Below are 20,826 nucleotides of genomic sequence, written 5' to 3' on the forward strand. Positions count from 1 at the left end.
GACCTTCATGAACTCGCTAATCGAAAGAGGGTATGCAGAGAAAGTCACTGAAGCCTCTATGTCAGCAGCGATATAGTGAACCGGTGGTACATGCCTCATCATGGCATCAACAACCCCACCTCTGGCTGACTGGGCAAGAAAAGGGTAGTTTTTGATGATTGCTCGGCGAAGACCAGAGGAGTTTTGCTCAATGATGCACTCCTCCAAGGACCTTTTCTCACGGACACAGTTGTAGAAGTGCTGCTTCGCTTCAGGCAGCAACCAGTTGGGCTCATGGGAGACATCGAGGGCATGTTCTTCCAATCCAGGGTCTCTGAACAACACACAGACTGTCTGTGTTACTGTGGTTTCCAGATGGAGACACATCCCGACCATCAAAGGTCTACCGTCTGCAGTCGCACCCTTTGGTGCTGTATCATCGTCATCTTGCGCTTTAGTAGCTCTGTGTAAATGTGCAGCAGACAACCAGCATCATGAGATCCCAAGGAAGTTTCTACGTCGATGTCAGTGCATGTTTTGATGCCAAGGAAGCTTTTAAAACCCAGGAGAATTGTCAGGGAGCTAGGTACCGTGTGCAGTCGTGGAAGGTTCAACCTGCACAAGTGAGTTAGTAACAATTAACAAGGCAGTGAATGACTCCATTCATTCAGAGGAGAGACCAAAGTCACAGCAGCTGACCATTGAGAGCATTGACAAGCCACAATCAGAGCGGGCATTTGGGAGTCTTCTGGAATACCCTGGAGGATACCTTGGGGTTTAAGGTCAACCTAAAAGAGGCGGGCATGGTTGGGTTGTGGGTTGAACATGGTACAACTAAATAGGGGTTATGTCCAAAAAAATACAAGTAATTACAGAAGGCAAATGTAACAAAAGAAGTATAGCGCAAAGGCACATTGTACTTGTTAGTGGGTTGATAATTATCTTTAAGAGACTTTCATTGATATTCCTATTTTCAAAGAAAAGATATTTCAATCAAAGACAAGCTTAAAATTCCTCTGTATGTAGGGGTACGTACGTGGGGCATGCGTAGTGAGCAAAGCACACGACCTTCTACTAGTGAAGGTGACAAACTTCAGAGCTTTTAATCTGATTTGACTTACTTTACTTTTGGCGCTTGAAAATTAATTGAAAAAAAGGTGTGGCCCACTACCGAATTTTTTCCGAAACTGTAAATATGTTCAGTTCTCTTGTCCAACTTGTTTTTCATTTTAAAAGTCTCCTTGAACAGTTGACACAACCAACGGTTGCAGGAAATTTTAAAATGGCGGCCATCTTGAAAAAAAATAAAAATAAAAGGCCCCGCTTCCTCCATTTTTTCAAAAACCCCGGACGAGAAACTGTTGTTGTTTTTTACTTCGCCTTATCTAGACAAATATGTTTATTTTGTAACATGTTATGTTCGTCTGTCGGTCTTCTATGCTGTTATGTTTACTTTTAGGTACCTTCAATGGTACTATGTTTTATTAACCTGTTCATTTGTTTAATTAAACTAATAAAGCACATATAGTTGCCAAATATGGCACTAACAAGTTTGAGGTCGGCAATTTCGTCTTTAAAAATCTGGGTACGTCGGGTTACCGTACACAAAATTGTCCTGGAGACAACAGTACCAAAGTACAGAAAGTCGTACGCAAGAGCTAGCTCCCCAGCAAGTATCACTGACGCCATAATGATTCCAAAATGTCTCACTGTGTCACACAGTGAAATAACTAAACAGCGTCGTTGTATTGTGAACACATAAAAGCATTCAAGTCGCGGCGTTCTTGCACACTTTCTGCAAGTCGACATAGATATCCTTGAACCACTGCCCCTGCTTTGCATAACAAGTGCACATGAATGAACGATTGACTTTTATTCAAAGAAAACCACCGTACCGCACGGCTACACCATCGTACAGTGTGGCAGGGACACCAACAAGTAACAAAACAACTAAAAAAAATGTTTAAAAATTGATAAATATTCTGATTGAATTTCGTTAAAAGATACTTGTTGGTGAGGTATCACATATTCTAGCAAAAGGATAAAAATGTACAATATTACAATATGCAATTTTGAGGGAAATGGGCAAAATACTGCATATAATAATATCACTTGATCATATTCATAATACACAAACCGACAATTTTCATTTTTAGACCCACAACGAGAAATATTGTTAACACTGGGCTTATTGTGAGGAGTTGTGCTGGGAATCCATGAAGATGTTATTTTCAACATAATTTATGTGTGGGAAAGTATGGTACACAAACATGACTGTGTGATTCAAAAGCAGTTGTTGATGCGATCCCTGAATTTACAGCACTCCGTTTAAACACCAATACATAAATTCCCATAGGCACCAAAGATAAATACCCCAATTTAAACAAATCGGGGAACATACTCTTAACCCTCACAGGTGATCAAAACATACATCAAATGAAAGCTGAATTAATCCTCTTTACCTTTTTTGAAATCTTTTTTTTGGGGGGGTTGACCTATGACTTTTGGGTGATTTTTCCCTCCAACGATGATCACCCCATTGCCATTTTGAAAAAAAAAACAGATTTCTTCCAGATTCCATTCAAATGTTTTGTTCAGACCCTTCAGATCCTTGACCCTTCACTTCTACAGGGGCCAAAATTCTTTATTATTACAGATAAACTTGTATACAAATCGTAATTTGGCTGGATTAGGTCGCGCCTATTTGAGCTGCCTCTCATATGTACTGCGATCGGGAAATCTCCAGCGAAATAAAGACTTGAAGAAACTTTATTTGATTTATTTGATTCAATTATTTTATTATAAATCTTAAAACATAAAATAAAAGCTCTATCCCAGGTAGCAAGCCCATATGGGTGGCATATGGGCCCCACCAGGGCCAATATATGGGTCCCATATGGGAGGACCCATATGGGTCCCATATGGGAGGACCCATATGGGCCCCAGATAATTTTGCACCCAAGATTCTTATGGGACCCATATGGGCCAGCCCAGATAAACCCATATGGGTTATGTCTGGGGCCCATCTGGGCAAACATCTGGGTAAAATATGGGGAAGCTTTAATGGGCCCCATCTGGGCCAAGATATGGGTCCCATATGGGCGGACCCAAATGGGCCCCAGATAATTTTGCACCCAAGATCCTTATGGGACCCATATGGGCCAGCCCAGATAACCCATATGGGTTACCTGTGGGGCCCATCTGGGTAAAATGTGGGTTGTCCAAAGTATATTAATCCTAATCTCAATCCTGAATTTCAATCCTGAATCTTACCTTATTACGTTCTCATCCACCGTAATGTCCAAATCACATTATATTTCCATTTAAATTTATATACCCTAGTCACATTCCTCGCTAATACATCTCACAATGCTCCATCCAACTTTCCAACTTTACTTCTTCTAATTAATCCCTTAATCCTCCCAAATAGCATCTACAACCATAATATACCCCGTAATCACATCCCCTATGCCCGTAATAATATTCCCCATAATCATCCCTCCTTCTCTATACTTTCTAATTATATCTTTTGTGTGCACACTTCCTATATATATGCCCAATAATTTCCATTTTCTAAATCACAGTTAGCAAATTGTCAAGCTCCGCCCACAGCTTTGTTTCACAAGTGAGCATGATCAGTTACGTAATACATATTCATGACTTTTTTGCATACCAACTCTTAATGATCAACAAGTCATTTTCTAAACAACTTCTTTAGCTTATAACTCTTGACTAACACCGTCGATCTTGTGAATACTTTCCCTTTCCATAGACAATTCACTGAACAACAACTTGGCAGTGTGCACAACCTCGTTTGACCTTAATTTCCGGCTCTACCGGATGTTCGAAATATGATCAATTATTTCTCTTATAACTGTTCAACAATATCACCAATCGTGTTCATACTTTGCAATGCGATGCTACATTCATAGATCAACATTTGCGAACTGTACATGACCTCCTTCGACACTTACTTCCGGCTCGACCGGAAGTTCAAACTTAGATCAGCTTTTCCCCATGTAACACCCATATGGGCCGGCCCATATTCTGCCCACATAAGTTTGCCAAGGTTGTTCCCATGTGACACCCACATGAGCCCATCCGTATTCAACCCACATTGGATTGCCGCTTTTCCCCATATGACATCCGTAATGGGCCAGGCGGTGTTCTGCCCACTTGGTTTTGCCCACGGTTTTCCCATGTGATACCCTTATAGGCCAGCCAGTATTCCGCGAACATGGGTTTGCCCAGCTTTTTCCATAATGACACCCCGGTGGGCCAGCCCGTATTTTGCCCACACACCCGGTTTTTACCATTTACCCCCATATGGGTCAGTCTGTATTCTGCCTACATGGAGTTACCCAGTATTATGACACCCATACGGGCCATCCCGTATTGCCCACACGTGCTCGCCCAGGTTTTCTTTCCATTATGACACCCACATGGGCCAGCAAGCACTAGTATTCCGCCTACATGGGTTTGCCCAGGTTTTCCCCAATGACACCCGTATGGGCCAGCCTGTATTTTGCCCATTATGAGCGTGCCCAGGTTTATCCCATATGACGCCCTCATGGGTCAGCCTGTATTTTTCCCACATGGGTTTGCACAGGTTTTTCCCCAAAGACACCCATATCGGCCAGCCTGTATTTTGCCCATAATGAGCGTGCCTAGGTTTATCCCATATGACGCCCAAATGGGTCAGCCCGTATTTTCCCCACATGGGCTTGCCCAGCTTTTCCCCTGATGACACCCATATGGGCCAGCCCATATTTTGCCCATAAGAGCGTGCCCAGGTTTATCCCATATGACGCCCACATGGGTCAGCCCGTATTTTTCCCACATGGGCTTGCCCAGCTTTTTCCCTAATCATACCCATATGGGCAGGCCCGTATTGTGCCCATATGAGCGTGCCCAGGTTTATCGCATTTGACGCCCACATGGGTCAGCCCGTATTTTCCCCACATGGGCTTGCCCAGCTGTTTCCCTAATGACACCCATATGGGCCAGCCCGTATTTTGCCCATATGAGCGTACCCAGATTTATCCCATATGACGCCCACATGTGTCAGCCCGTATTTTTCCCACATGGGCTTGCCCAGCTTTTTCCCTAATCACACCCGTATGGGCAAGCCCGTATTGTGCCCATATGAGCGTGCCCAGGTTTATCCCATTTGACGCCCACATGGGTCAGCCCGTATTTTCCCCATATGGGCTTGCCCAGCTTTTTTCCTAATGACACCCATATGGGCCAGCCCGTATTTTGCCCATATGAGCGCGCACAGATTTATCCCATATGACGCCCACATGGGTCAGCCCGTATTTTCCCCACATGGGCCAGCCCAGCTTTTTCCCTAATAACACCCATATGGGCCAGCCCATATTCTGCCCGAATGGGCTTGCCCAGTTTCTTCCCATATGACACCCATATGGGTCAACCCATTTCCTAGTCCATATGGGTTTGCCCAGTTTTCCCTCATATGACACCCATATAGGAAAGCCCAGGTAGACCCCCATATGGGATAACCCATATGGGTCCCATATGGGATACATAGAGGTTTGCCCATACCCAGGTTGCCCAGATACTTCCCATATGGGCCCCATATGGGCTTGCTACCTGGGATGTTGGACAGGCTGCCACGGATATGTAAAAGTAAAAAAAAATAATTGTCATCAGACGATTATCCAAACCCTTGCCAATAAAAGAGATTTAAAATTCCATTCATAAAAATTAAAGTACTATTGAAAAGTAAATTGTACAAATCATACGAAACCACACGAAACGAGACATGACGAGACATGACGAGACGAGACAAGACGGGGAGATGAGACAAGACTCGGCAAAAAAATCACAGAGTGAAACATAAGACAAACCAGACAGATACAAAAATATAAAAACGAACTAATAAATAAATACTCTTACAACCCAACAAACAAACAAACAAACAAGCAAAACAAACAACCAGACTCAATAACGGGAATGAATGACAAACGGGCTAAAAAGATTATTACAACAAAACAAAACCAAACCGAGAAACAAAAGCAATCCCATTCCCCAGAAAGAAAAATGCAAACCATAAAAACGAACAACCTAGTTGACATACATAGGTCTACACTCACATTTCTTTGGGTGAGAATTTCTCGAAAAGGCAATGGTTAACGCACCAAAGATTCAAAAGAAAATGAAAGATGACATGTTGACAATAATTTTTCTCTGCAGCCTGAACACATGTGAGCGTTCTGAGTATCTTTTAAAGTATTTTGAAGTATGGACATTTATGGTGTCCAAGGGAATGTCCATGGGAACCCTATAGCATATCAAAATAACCTCGTCCGCAGGGTTCTCGTTGATTGCCAACCTGGATTCCAAGAGAGAGCAGGTAGTGGTGAGAGCGTACACGTACTGCCTGGAGACCCTGAGGACGAAGTTGGAGTCGGAATAAATAAATGTGACAAAAAGAGGGCGCTGTTTCATCTACACGACTTGAATGAAAATAAGGTTATTTCCATAATGCATTGCGAAACAGGCATTGCAAAACAGGAAATAACTTGCATTCATTGTTTGGACTTCAACTCTCTTGAAAAAATGTAACTAAAAGTTACACTTTTGAAGGTGCAGTGCTCACAACAACAGCTCGGCAAGACAGAAGTTTGACTGTTTTTCAGCAAACAATAGTGAGTATAAAAGCTGACATACAATTATTTCTTTTTCCGCCACAAAGGTTTTTGCCAACTTTCAGTCATGATAGTTTGCACAAGTTGACGTTGGGCTATGAGTAGACCTATGCCTATGAGTCATAGCCATAGGCCCAAGGGCGGATCCAGGGGAGAGCAACGGGGACCTTTCGCCCCCCCCCCCTCCCCCACCCCATCCCCCCCCCAAAAAAAAACACGAGCCCCACATTATATATTTACGTGACGTCGCAAAACTGAACCACTTCGTGCACCACCATCTTTTGCTCTTTTGGTCACAAATTGTCTCAGATGGCACCACAGAGCATCTAAAATACATTTAAAAAAAATTGGGGTTCTTAAGCGGGTCCCAAACCCACGGAGTACAATTTTGGACTCACGTATTTTTGGGGAAAATATGTTTCCCCCAGCAAACATTGTGTTCTGGATCCGCCCATGCAAAGGTCTACACAATATTGCATCGTACGTGGATGTGGATAACAAACCAGGCAATTTGTGCACAAACCGATGGGGCTGTGCACCAGTTGAAACAACCATATTGATTCCTTCTCACTGCATAACGAATTGAGCGATCATCTTTTCATCATGTTCGTACATAATTGCATGTGTATAACTTAACACTAAACATAGCTCTTAGTGTTACGCCCCAACTTAATTCACCACGCTCCCAACTTTGGCTGGGATCGTCCTAACCGTGTGTTCCATTTCAGTTGAGACACTTTAGATAGGATGGGCCCAGACTGGGACCTTGAGTGCAGAAAAAACATGCAAAACTAAAGTTAGGCCAGCTTGACACACTCTATGATAGCTGACAAAATTCTCTAAACATTTCATGAGGCAAATGAAAGGTCGCCAGTATCTTCATACAGTAATCTGGTGGCATGATTGATAGAGAAAATGTGCCACTGAGATTGGCAACTACATGTTTCTTTTGACACAGTTGATTGATGCATTTAAGTTTTAGGTCACAATTCAATTTTTAAAGGACACTCTCCTTTAAAATTTTGCACCTGAAAAGCAAAATGATTAGATTTGAAGCCTAAGACTACACTGGTACATGTCCAACTGTTTAAAGAGACTGACCCCATCAGTAGTCTGGTGGCATGACTGATGAAGAAAATGTGCCACAGAGATTAGGAACTACATGTTTCTTTTGACACAGTTGATTGATGCAGTATTAAAACCTGGCTGAAGGTAGCATAGTCGACAAATCTAGAACACATACGGCAAAATTATTTTATGTCAAAAACCCGTGGTTTTATTTCTTTAAAAGAATCTACCATATGTAAGAAAATAATTACCATCATTTGCAGGAGTAATTCTTTTCCTTCCCTCTGAGTTTCTCAATCTAAACTGGGAGTGAATTTTACACTAAGATGTCTGCCCCTTGATGCTCTCTTTCAAAAAAATCAGAAGCCACAATGACTAAAACGTCAGCCCCCTCCATTTGATTTCTAGCTCCGCCCCTGCTTTAGCACATAAAACTAATTACTATCATTATTGCAATGTATTAAAATGTATTTTGTTTTACAAAATGGCTTCCATGCAGTGAATGGAAGGGTGCAACCCTTTATTAAAATTCCCATAGACACCGGTGCTAAAATGTCCATACTTCAAAATGTTGTTAAAAATATACTCTCATAGGTATATATGCCGCACAGAAAAATGATGATCTACATGTCTTTTTTTTCGTCATTTCTTGGTGGGTTCACCATTGACTTTTGAAAATGATTAGATTTGAAGCCTAAGACTAGACTGGTACATGTCCAACTGTTTAAAGAGACTGACCTCTTCAGTAATCTGGTGGCATGACTTACGGAGAAAATCTGCCACAGAGATTGGGAACTACTTGGTTTTTTTATGACACAGTGTTTATTGATGCAGTATTAAAACCTGGCGGAAGGTAGCAGAGTCGACAAATCTAGAACACATTCGGCAAAAACTCATGATTTTATGTCAAAATCCCGTGGTTTTATTTCTTTAAAAGAATCTACCATATGTAAGAAAATAATTACCATCATTTGCAGGAGTAATTCTTTTCTTTTCCTTTAAGTATCTCAATCTAAACTTGGAGTTATTTTTACACTAAGATGTCTGCCCCTTGATGCACTCTTTCAAAAAAGATCAGAAGCCACAATGACTAAAACGTCAGCCCCTCCATTTGATTTCTAGCTCCGCCCCTGCTGTAGCACATGAAACTAATTTATACCAGCGTCATTGCAATGTATCAAAATGTACTATATTTTACAAAATGGCTTCCATGCAGTGAATGGAAGGGTGCAACCCATTATTAAAATTCCCATAGACACTAGTGCTAAATGTCCATACTTCAAAATTCTCTTAAAAATAAACTCTCACAGGTATTTAAGCTGCAAAGAAAAAAGATGATCAACACGTCATCTTTCATTTTCATATCATTTCTTGGTACGTTGACAATTTACTTTTCGAGATATTCTCACCCCAAAAAGACTACTTTTCCCAAAGCGAAAAAGTATTCATCTTGAAAAACGATTTCTCCACAACATGGTGAAATAGCGCCAGTTTCGAGCCCAGTTGCATCCGAAATGCTCAGAATTTGAAGCCCAAGTCCTGGCCAGAGGCTCATTGCCATTTCTCTTCAATTCTCCAATTTTATGGCTCACTAGAACTCTGTTATATAGAATATTTTGAGGTAAGTTTTATTCATGAGCTCGGCGGATGGATCATGCCTATTTACTGGTGTGCACCCGGAACGGGCGCAGGTATCACAGGTACTGTGTATACACCGTACTCAAACATCCGCCATTTAACTCCATTATATTTTACATGTAACGTTGCTATATCCACTCCAGGTGAAATGTGAAGCAGACACGTCGTTTGCAAAACTTGTTTTTTGACTTTTGACAATACAATATCTATATTTAGAGCGCTAACTCGACACCGACTATAGGTGCATTATGCTTGTGCAGCGACCTATGATCTATGGCAAGCTTGTGACGGTGATCTTTTCTTATGACCATTTGCATATAATATGTGCGTTTGTGTTCCATAAAGGTGCGCTATCAAAGCCTCAAATCCAAGGCCACAGGCAGAGCTCTAGTTCATAGCTATACTGCAGGTAGCTTGCAAGGATCATGTTTGAACCATGAACCAGTATTTTCTTCTTTTTTATTGATTAATTGAAATCAACTTCGTTGAGTCCCAGTCCTAAAGTCAATGTGAAGGTCCGAGTATACCAAGTACGAGTCTGTGTGCCATATCCGAGTCTCTGCCTGGGTAATTGGAGATTGAGTTTTGATTGAGAAAATAATTATTGACATGATTTGCTTATTGCGATCTCATAGTACAGACCCGAATGCTGTAGCCTGATGCTATCATCTGAAACTTGAAACTATTAATTGATTGATAGTTTGATTGAAATCGTAAGCCCCAGAAACATTTCGTTGCACATCGACAATTTGTTTCCATACATTTTGGGAAATCGTTATTTTTGTTTTATATTAAGTGTGATATTTTGTAAAACCTAACCAAAAAAGTAAACTAACTCAATGAAAGAAATTAATCGACTTCTTGCACCTTACCAAACAATTACATGCGCTCATACTCAATTTTGTTGTCGGACGAAATGGATTGTTAGCGATGGTGAATTTGAAAGAAAAAAATGTTCAAGAAATGCCGGTAAAACCTATATGATGACCCGCCAATATCAACCACCTATAATCAAGATGACCAGTTCACGCCTCTACACTGACCAATCACAATTGTTCCACTGGGCCTAATGACTGGTACCTGGAAGTAAATTTCATGATCATTTCTTCTTTTATACGTCTTTCAAGATTAAAAACTTAATTTATACAATTTGTGTTTCTTTTAATACTTAACACTTCTATAGGTGAATTGGTGATCAGCTTATTTTGGAAAAAAGGTTAAAGAAACCAAATTAATTTAAAACATGACTTGTTCACTGCCGCGTACGTTTGTGCACAAAAAGGATTGAGTGTTTGTCATCCATACCCATGATGCAAAGTGACTATTCAATCAGGTTTATGGAGAGTCCCAAAATTTCAGAAGAGGCTTCCTTGCCTTTTGCCCTGTGAGTGGTCGTGGGTGTGATTAAAACATATGTTAAAACATTTACTTTATACCGACCCGAAGACCAAAATGTGGCATTTTTATCATTGGCACACAGGGCTCTTCCGTTTATCGACAATGATCCAAAGTAGATGATGTCCTTACCATGATGCAACAATCTGAAGCAGCCTACCAATGACTGATGTCCCTACCACGATGCAACAATCTGAAGCAGCCTGCCAACGGACTGATGTCCTTACCCTGATACAACAATATGAAGCAGCCTGCCAACAGACTGATGTCCCTACCACGATGCAACAATCTGAAGCAGCCTGCCAACGGACTGATGTCCCTACCACGATGCAACAATCTGCAGCAGCTTGCCAACGGACTGATGTCCCTACCACGATGCAACAATCTGAAGCAGCCTGCCAGACTGATGTCCCTACCACGATGCAACAATCTGAAGCAGCCTACCAGTGGACTGATGTCCCTACCACGATGCAACAATCTGAAGCAGCCTGCCAACGGACTGATGTCCTTACCCTGATACAACAATATGAAGCAGCCTGCCAACGGACTGATGTCCCTACCACGATGCAACAATCTGAAGCAGCCTGCCAACGGACTGATGTCCCTACCACGATGCAACAATCTGAAGCAGCCTGCCATTGGACTGATGTCCCTACCACGATGCAACAATCTGCAGCAGCTTGCCAACGGACTGATGTCCCTACCACGATGCAACAATGTGATGCAGCCTGCCAGACTGATGTCCCTACCACGATGCAACAATCTGAAGCAGCCTGCCAACAGACTGATGTCCGTACCACGATGCAACAGGAGGCTCAGGTACCCGGCACCTCAGCTGCAACAGGTGAGTAGTAGCTAGACCACTTGGGGTCAATTTTAGGGAGGGGAGGGGCATACACTGCACCTCCAACTCACCCACCCACCCAAAGACCCAGCCACCCACCTACCTAACCCAATGTATTAGGCCCAAAAAAAAGTCTTCGGTTTCTGGTATGGAGCTTGCCCAAAAAGTGGTGCGGCGACGCGGCTTTTTTTTTTTACCTGTTTTTTTTGCTTCAAAGTCAGCTGATGACTGCAAATGGTGCCAGACTAAACTTAGTGCAAATAAATGGGAGTCCAGAGAAGCCACATATAGCTTATTCTCGATCATAACCTCATCTAAAAACACGTTAAAATTATGCAGCAGCAGGATTCCAGTCAAACCAGTGAGTTTAGCGGTTTTGAGACATCATCTTTCATTGAAAAAAAAAACGTTTTCATTTTGCCGACGCGCATGGCTACGGCGACGCGCTCGCATACCAGAAACCGGAGACTTTTTTTGGCGTGGTTTCAATTTAATTTCACAGTTTTTAATCTTCGAGAAGTCACAGCTTTTCAAGCACAGACGACAACTAGAGACGACATTTCGAGTAATACATCTTTTTGATCAGTCCTTTGAAATCGTTTTGTAATTTTTGCCTTTGTTTTTAGATTCCCCACAACGAACTGGAAACATCGGAAACAGCGGCACAGTTAGCGGTAACCACAACCCAATCATTGTTGATTCAAGCCTGAGTGGAGTTAATATCACTTACAACTTCCCGTTGGAGGGACCAGGTAATTATGATCTTGTCTGTTATACTAAAAGTAGTTTGATGTCTTAGATCAAATATTAATATTTTGAGGGGTGGGTGGTATAGTACATAAACGTAGATACAAAAGGCAGATGGGTATTCTGCCGATTATTTGATGCATCTACATGTATTTATAAGCATAAGCAAGTTCGTGGTGGACATAATAAAAGGGCGCTATTTCTGGTAGGTAAAGTCTTGTAATTTGTTCCTCTATGGGTACACTACAGTAAATGGACCAAAAATCTGTCCGCCGAGCTCATGAATAAAAGTTTTACACTCAAATAATTCTATATTGGAGAGTTCTGAGAGCCATGTAATTGGGGAATTGAAGACATATGGCACTGAAACTCTTGCCTGGACTTGTGGCTTCCACTTCTGAGCATTTTGGATGCAATGAGGTCCGAAAGTGGCACTAAATAGTTAGCCATGTTGTGGAGGGATCCTTTTTCAAAATGGCAACTTGTCCAGTTTGGGAAACGTCATTCGTTATATGGGTGGTCTTTGTGTGAAAATTCTCGGTCAAATCACCAAAAATTTAGGGAAAAAAACTGACAGGTGACATGTTGATCATCATTTTCCTGTGTATTTGTAAAATAATTTTTACAAATCTATCACTGGGATCTATCACTGGTGTCTATGGGAATTTGTATACATGTACTTGAGTGCACTCCTATGCACCCACGCCAAATAGCACCCTTATTGTGTGTGTGTGTGTGTGTCACATTTGAAAATCAAGACTAATAAAGCTTTATTGAAGTCCCACGTTCATTTTGCATAAATGAATGGAATAAAACGGGACTGTTGCAGACAAAATTGAATAGTCATGGTTGGTAACGTGAGCCTGCAGTACAAAGGGAATTTTTTTTTATAGATTCGAACATTGCGATGGACTTCAACGTGTTTTAAGTCAGAATTGAAGGAAACAGATATGTGTGATTCTGAGCGTAGTGATTACCACAAAGATTAATGCTGTTAATCAATCTTGGGAGAGAGATTTCCAATCAATATTTTTGTACACCTGCAGTTACCAGCTTTTTGTCTTATACATTACAAAATGCAAAATATTCTTTTATCTATTTTTTGCACATTTATTCGTGCACTGCCTTGCTAACGCACTGTAAATTCCAAGTATTCACTTCCTATACATGCTTTTCTCCGTAAATGAAGACTTTCCAGTCCTTTTCAGAAATACTGTTTTATTGAAAAGTACGTGTTGCTTGTTTTGATCTGAATAGGAGTGCCTGCACCTAGACCTCAGCATAGTCAGAGACCAGACCAAAAACCAAGGCTGGGGGCTCCTATCTACCAAGAAGTCGGTAACAAGACTAGGGACATTTTGAAGGGAGTTTATACAACGACAGGCAGTTACGTGCAGTTGTTGCCTGCGGTTGATAATGACCAAATGCACATAGCTGGTATATACACTAAAGTACAGTTAGAAACGCTGGAAGGGGTAGCAGTTGTCACTGGCCGGAAAGGAGAATCTGTAAACTCAACAGAGTATGCAAAAATATTCAGATTAAGGACAAAAACTGGGGAACTCATCAAACGCCTCATTTTCTTTGGCATGGGAGGAGTAGGGAAGTCAACCATTTTTGATAAGATTGCATTTGATTGGGCTGAGGGGGAAAACGAATTCCTTCAAAGATTCAAGCTTGTCTTTCTTTTAAAGATGTGTGCTCTGTTCCAAGAATCCGATCTTGTTGATTCCATTTTAGATCAACTTATAGACGAAGACTCGGGAATAGCAAAAGATCAGCTTGGTAAATTCATCCTAGCCAACCAAAATGAGGTCTTGGTTCTTTTGGATGGGTTTGATGAAATGAAGGCCAAAACACTCAATGCAGCCTGTTTCGGTTCTGTCCTAAAAGCACTCAATAGAAAAAAGTACCGTCAATGTTGCATCTGTGTATCAACGCGCCCCTCTCGTCTTGAGACACTGATGTCAACATCACTTGTCCAAAATCCTTGCACACACGTAGAGGTTCTGGGGTTTACCGACGACGATGTTAAAGAATACGTTCGGAAATTCTATGAAAAAACAGATCCTGATAGTGGCAAAACACTAATCCAAACCATTGAAAAGTCCAACACGCTGCGTGATTTTGCTACAAACCCTATGTTGCTACTTCTTATGTGCTTGTTGTGGAGGGAGAATAAACAACTCCCCAAAACAGCTTCACGCCTCTTCACTAAGGCAGTTAATTACATGTTCACAAGAAAAGACAAAGTTAAGAAAAGCGTACCAAACGTATCAAAAACAGTGAACGCGATAGGAAAAACTGCGCTGCGTGGACTCATGAGTGCCAACCAGAATTTCTCATTTCAAAAAACTGAGTTTGAAACTAAGGCACTCGACTTAGCACTAAAAGCAGGCATACTAACCCAGCAGAGAGTTATCAAAAACCTTGACTCCCATAACAATATACAATTCATGCATAAGACTATGCAGGAATACTGTGCTGCAAAACACTTACAGAGTATACATATGTCAAACCAGGGACTAGTAAAGCGTACGTGGTTCAAACTTGTACCATCTCGAGAATTTGAAAACACGTTCAGGCAACTGTGTGAAACACATAAGGCCATCGTTTCAAATGAGTTTCTCTTTCGTTTATGTTGCGGTGATAGCGAGAAGTGCATGACCGACATCGTAAATTTGCTTTACAGTCAGTACAAAGAGCCTAGGTTTAGTGTCCATGTGTCCAGGTTCCCATCAGATATAATACAAGCGGTAAGTCGGAACTGCTTTTTTGAAAGCCAGTCAAGCAAGGCCCCACGGTGTCTCACCAGCGACTCGCACATCCCATCACATTTTACTGTGAGTTGCAATATTGATTTCCGCAGTCTCACGTACCTTCTAGAAATCATCTGTAAGTCCGACAACCCCACGGCACAACTGGTACACGTTAAAGATATTCGGGTTTCTCGCGTGTCTCAATATCCGGTCAGTGATTTAGCCTTCGCCCTGGGTTACATGGAAAACCTCAAGCATCTGAGGCTTGAGCAATGCCTTTCAGAGAAGGGCGATCTTGGGAAAACCATGTCGTCGATATGCAGCCAACGCTTGACCAGTCTTGACATAGAGGGTTGCAATACACTCGGAGGTAGAGCTGTAGAGTGGGCCCCTCATATCAAACACTTGGCAAGCCTGAAACAACTTCATATAAAAAGCTGCGCACTACAGGGAACAGATATTGAACACATTGCTTTGGCTGTGCGTGACATGCCAAACCTGACTGACTTGATCCTTGATGAAAACCAGACATTGAGCAGATCGGCTGACTTGTGGGCCAAGGAAATGCCGACTCGGAAAATGACGCACTTAAATTGGCTGGACCTTAGCAATTGCAATTTGACATGGAGAGACTTTGAATACATTGCCTCGGCTGTAGGTGACATGCCCAACCTGACTGACTTGATCCTTGCTGGCAACAGGACATTGGGCGGATCGGCTGGCTCAGCCAAGACATTGTCGAAAATGACGCGCTTACATAAGCTGGACCTCCGCGATTGCAATTTGACATGGAAAGACTGTGAATGCGTTGCCTCGGCTGTAGGTGACATGCCCAACCTGGCTGACTTGATCCTTGCTAACAACGAGGCATTGGGCGGATCGGCTGGCTCAGCCAAGACATTGTCGAAAATGACGCACTTAAATAAGCTGGACCTCAGCAAATGCAATTTGACATGGAAAGACTGTGAATGCGTTGCCTCGGCTGTGGGTGACATGCCCAACCTGACTGACTTGATCCTTGCTAACAACAAGGCATTGGGCGGATCGGCTGGCTCTGCCAAGATATTGTCGAAAATGACGCACTTAAATAAGCTGGACCTCAGCAATTGCAATTTGACATGGAAAGACTGTGAATACACTGCCTCGGCTGTAGGTGACATGCCTAACCTGGCTGACTTGATCCTTGCTAACAACAAGGCATTGGGCGGATCGGCTGGCTCTGAAAATATATTGTCGAAAATGACGCACTTAAATAAGCTCGACCTCAGGGATTGCAATTTGACATGGAAAGACTGTGAATACATTGCCTCGGCTGTAGGTGACATGCCCAACCTGACTGACTTGATCCTTGCTAACAACGAGGCATTGGGCGGATCGGCTGGCTCAGCCAAGACATTGTCGAAAATGACGCACTTAAATAAGCTGGACCTCAGCAAATGCAATTTTACACGAAAAGACTTTGAATACATTGTCTCAGCTGTAGGTAATATGCCCAACCTGACTGACTTGATCCTTGCTAACAACAGAGCATCGGGCGTATCGGCTGGCTTTCCCAAAAAATTTCCGAAAATGACGCACTTAAGGGAGCTGGACCTGAGCAATTGTAATTTAACATGGACAGACTTTGAATACATTGCCTCCGCTGTAGGTAACATGCCCAACCTGACTAACTTGATCCTTGCTAATAACAGTTCATGGGACGGATTGGCTCGCTCTACCAAGGGATTGCCGAAAATGAATTACTTAAATAGGCTAGACCTGAGCCGTTGCAGTTTGACATGGAAAGACTTTGAACACATTGTCTCAGCTGTAAGTGACATGCCCAAATTGACTAGCTTGATCCTTGCTAATAACTTCCAATTGAGTGAATCGGATAAGTTGTGGGAAAAGGAATTGCCAAAAATGAAGCACTTAAATAGGCTAGACCTCACATTTTGCTTTTTGAACAATTCAGACATAAAACACATTGCCGTGGCTGTACGTGACATGCCCAGACTGACAGACTTGATTCTTGGCGGCAGTAGGGAAGATACTGATTTGGATGTGTTATTGTCCCGCTATCCGTCGCTCCGGGGTCACGTACAAAGTTAATTTAAGGGCATGTAATCCGATCAGTGCAACGTAAATAGTGAAACATTTGGAAAACGGGAATGACCCGGAAATTGGTCATAGTTTGTGAAATCTTTAGTCAATTCCTTGTAAATTGAATCAATTCTGACGAAATGCTCAAAGCTGTTGATGCTAGTCAGCCAAAGATTGGGTGATAATTTACGATGGGATTGTAATCACCAACTAAGTTGGTTACGGGTTCATGGTTGGGCACATATGCAGGCCCATCAGGACACAAACCTATACAGGTTGCGCAGCGTATGATTCGTTGAAGTAGGTCATTTCTGATAGCATATTATTGTTTAATTTATGTTTTTTAGCACCGGACACTGTTTTAAATTGGTGAATAAGGATTGGGGCAAAAGGATTGGCACCACATTAGAACAAAATACTGTAGTTACCCAATTAAGATAAGCTTGTCTTCTGGCTTTGAACTGCTCATCAAAAGGCCATCAATTTGATTGCCGACAGAAAAGCGAAAAATGGGCAAACTTTAATGTCAGATTGACCCAGAATCTGAATCTATATCTGCCCAGTCCTTTTCAAGGTCAAAAATGACACTTTTCCGGGTCAATATGAACTGTAGACAAATGTCATTTTTGACCCGGAAAAGTGTTATTTTGACCTAGAAATGTGTCATTTTTGACCCAGAAAAGGACGGGGCAGCTATAGATTCTGATCCGGGGTCAATCTGACCCAGGCGTTTTTAGAGTGTATGGAACCGCTAGGTCTAATCTTTTCAGCTCCACCTTCGGCATGTATTTGAAACAGGTTGTCAGTTTTGCTTTAAACTGGAATCAATTTCTATTTTGGATGTCTGGTCCTAGTTTTAAGTCTTCGGAAGACCACAGGTTAATATATTCACCAGCAGCGTGTTGGGCAAACAGATTGTAACAAAATGGTCAACGCCCTTCCTCCAACTTCTCAGTGAAGAAGTTGTTGGTCCTACTTCTTTGTAAATGTATACACATTGAGCGCGTGGCGTCACTGGAATCAATTTCTATTTTGGATGATTGGTCCTAGTTTTAAGTCTTCGGAACACCACAGGTTAATATATTCACCTGCAGCATGTTGGGCAAACAGATTGTTACAAAATGGTCAACGCCCTTCCTCCAGCTTCTTTGTGCAGAAGTTGTTGGTCCTACTTCTTTGTAAATGTATACACATTTCGCGCGTGGTGTCACGCACATGACAAAGCACTACACGTAGGACTCAGTCCAAGATGTACATCCATCTACTTTCTCAAAAACTCCTGGGTCAGATTGACCCAGAATCTAAATCCATATCTGCCCCGTCCTTTTCCGGGTCAAAAATGACACTTTTCCGGGTCAAAATGAACTGTAGACAAATGTCATTTTTGACCCGGAAAAGTGTCATTTTGACCTAGAAATTTGTCATTTTTGACCCGGAAAAGAACGGGGCAGCTATAGATTCTAATTCTGGGTTTATAATCTGACCCAGGCGTTTTTAGAGTGTATGGAACCGCTAGGTCTAATCTTTTCAGCTCCACCTTCGATTGTTCGGCATGTATTTGAAACATGTTGTCAGTTTTGCTTTAAACTGGAACCAATTTCCATTTCGGATGTCTGGTCCTAGTTTGAAGTCTTCGGAAGACAACAGGTTAATATATTCACCTGCAGCGTGATGGGCAGACATATTGTTACAAAATGGTGTACGCCTTTCCCCCAGTTTTTTTGGTAAAAGATACCTTCTAATATGCGGTTGGGTAATACTCACCAGAAAAAAAGTGAAGTTGATATTTACACACCAACCTGTTTTATAGGCTGAGAAATTCGGCAAAACTTTCAAAATCTTAAACTTGTGTAGGAAATCAAGGACTTGTGCAAAATCCCAAAAAAAACAGATTATTTTAAAAATATGTCATTCTAGGATGCCTGTTTGTAAATTCAAACATAAACGCCGTAACACATTCTCGATTCAGATCGTCAGCAAAGTCACGCAGCGTGTATTAGCTCATTCATCTGTTCACCCTATAGTTTGTTATCCAAGTTAGAGTTGCTCTCATAAAAGTCCAAGGGTCAGATTTGACCCCCCCCAAAAAAAAATTCGGGTCAAATTAGACCTGACACTCTTTTGGGTCAAACACTTTCCTGATCAAGCTACCATCGTCTGTGTCAAAATGACAATTATCTGCGTCACATAACTGCAAAGGTGACCCATAGAAGTGTCATTTTGAGCCGGAGGCGTATCATGTCAAATCGGACCCGGATTCGGGTCGAATCGGATCCGGGACTTTTTTTTTATATGATTTGCCGATCGTGCATCTGCAAACATTTTAAGCAAACATTGTCTGCAAACGAAATTATGCTAGGCTTCGAATCTGTACGCGTGTGCAAGGAAGTAAGTCGATACACAGGTGATGTATGGTACTCTTAGATTTCTTATCAAACACTGAGGCTGTATGGGTGGTTTGGTCCGTTTCCTTCACAAGTTCAAACTTGTTGTCTCGACAACAATTGTGTTTACGTATAATGTTATAACAATCAATGCGTTACTTAGGGGTGGGGTGGGGGGTGTTAATCCAACAACTGATGTTATATGTACATTTTTGTGAATACAATTATATTTTTTAAGACTGGTTGGCCTGAAAATGATTGTATTAGTGTAAAAACGTTGAAAACCATCCACCAACTATAGAATAATGTAATAACACCGTCAATAGTGTAAATAAGATTTTATTTTTTTATATTTTAAAGAAACATGTTTATTTTATATACTGATTATATTTTGTGTAAAAACGTTGGTGCTAAGATTTGTGTGAAGATCCCCTTTTAAGTACTATACAATTGAAGCAGTAACTGTTGAAGGGGGATGAGGTTCTCACTGAACTACCAAAATGTGGATAAAGACACTTTTGACACAATTCTCATGAGCAGATTATGTTTTAAAGCATTTTCCGCTTTTATCTCTTATCACACATTAATACTTAAAAATACTGGACAATTTTTGGCAGGAATGGAGTAGATTGCATTCTTGTTCCATTAATCCAAATATCATGTTTGTATCTCACGATTGTAGTGTGATCGATCATTTTGTGTCAGTTGTATTCTGTTATGTTGCATTGACTTAAAGGGCTCATGCAACGTAATCTTTTAATGCAATCAGTAAAAAAAATACACCTTTTACAAGGGTATTTTGGTGCCTTTTGGGTTGTTATGCTAATGCAAATTTCAATATTCATGAGCAAAAGTGTGATGTCTTTCAGGCAGAAACTCTAAGTCCAACTAGTTTCAGCACCAAAAGTTGCAAAAATTGTTGATATTTCGCTTTCCTAAATTTCGTCGTGTGCCCGGCAGAAGGGCTTATGAGCGTTCTGACACAACAAATAATTTTCAAGAAAATTGCATTGAAAGGTTCCAAAAATGTTTAAATTTCATTAAAATAGGGGCAGTTTTTTGGCATATGACCTTCTGCTTGGAACATTTTGCGCGCTATTGCATCAGGGCATATGTACATATGCCCTTTTGCCGTGCACACGACGATTTTCATTCCGTTAAAGATTCGTTGTGTCAGTACATAGTAGTACACCATTGAGAAACTTTTCTCACAAATGTTTTTAATGAGCTAATTGTATTTTTCGTGCATACTACAATGT

This window comes from Patiria miniata, unplaced genomic scaffold, assembly GCF_015706575.1.
Source record: "Patiria miniata isolate m_02_andy unplaced genomic scaffold, ASM1570657v1 HiC_scaffold_2, whole genome shotgun sequence".
NCBI classification, from domain to species: Eukaryota; Metazoa; Echinodermata; class Asteroidea; order Valvatida; family Asterinidae; genus Patiria; species Patiria miniata.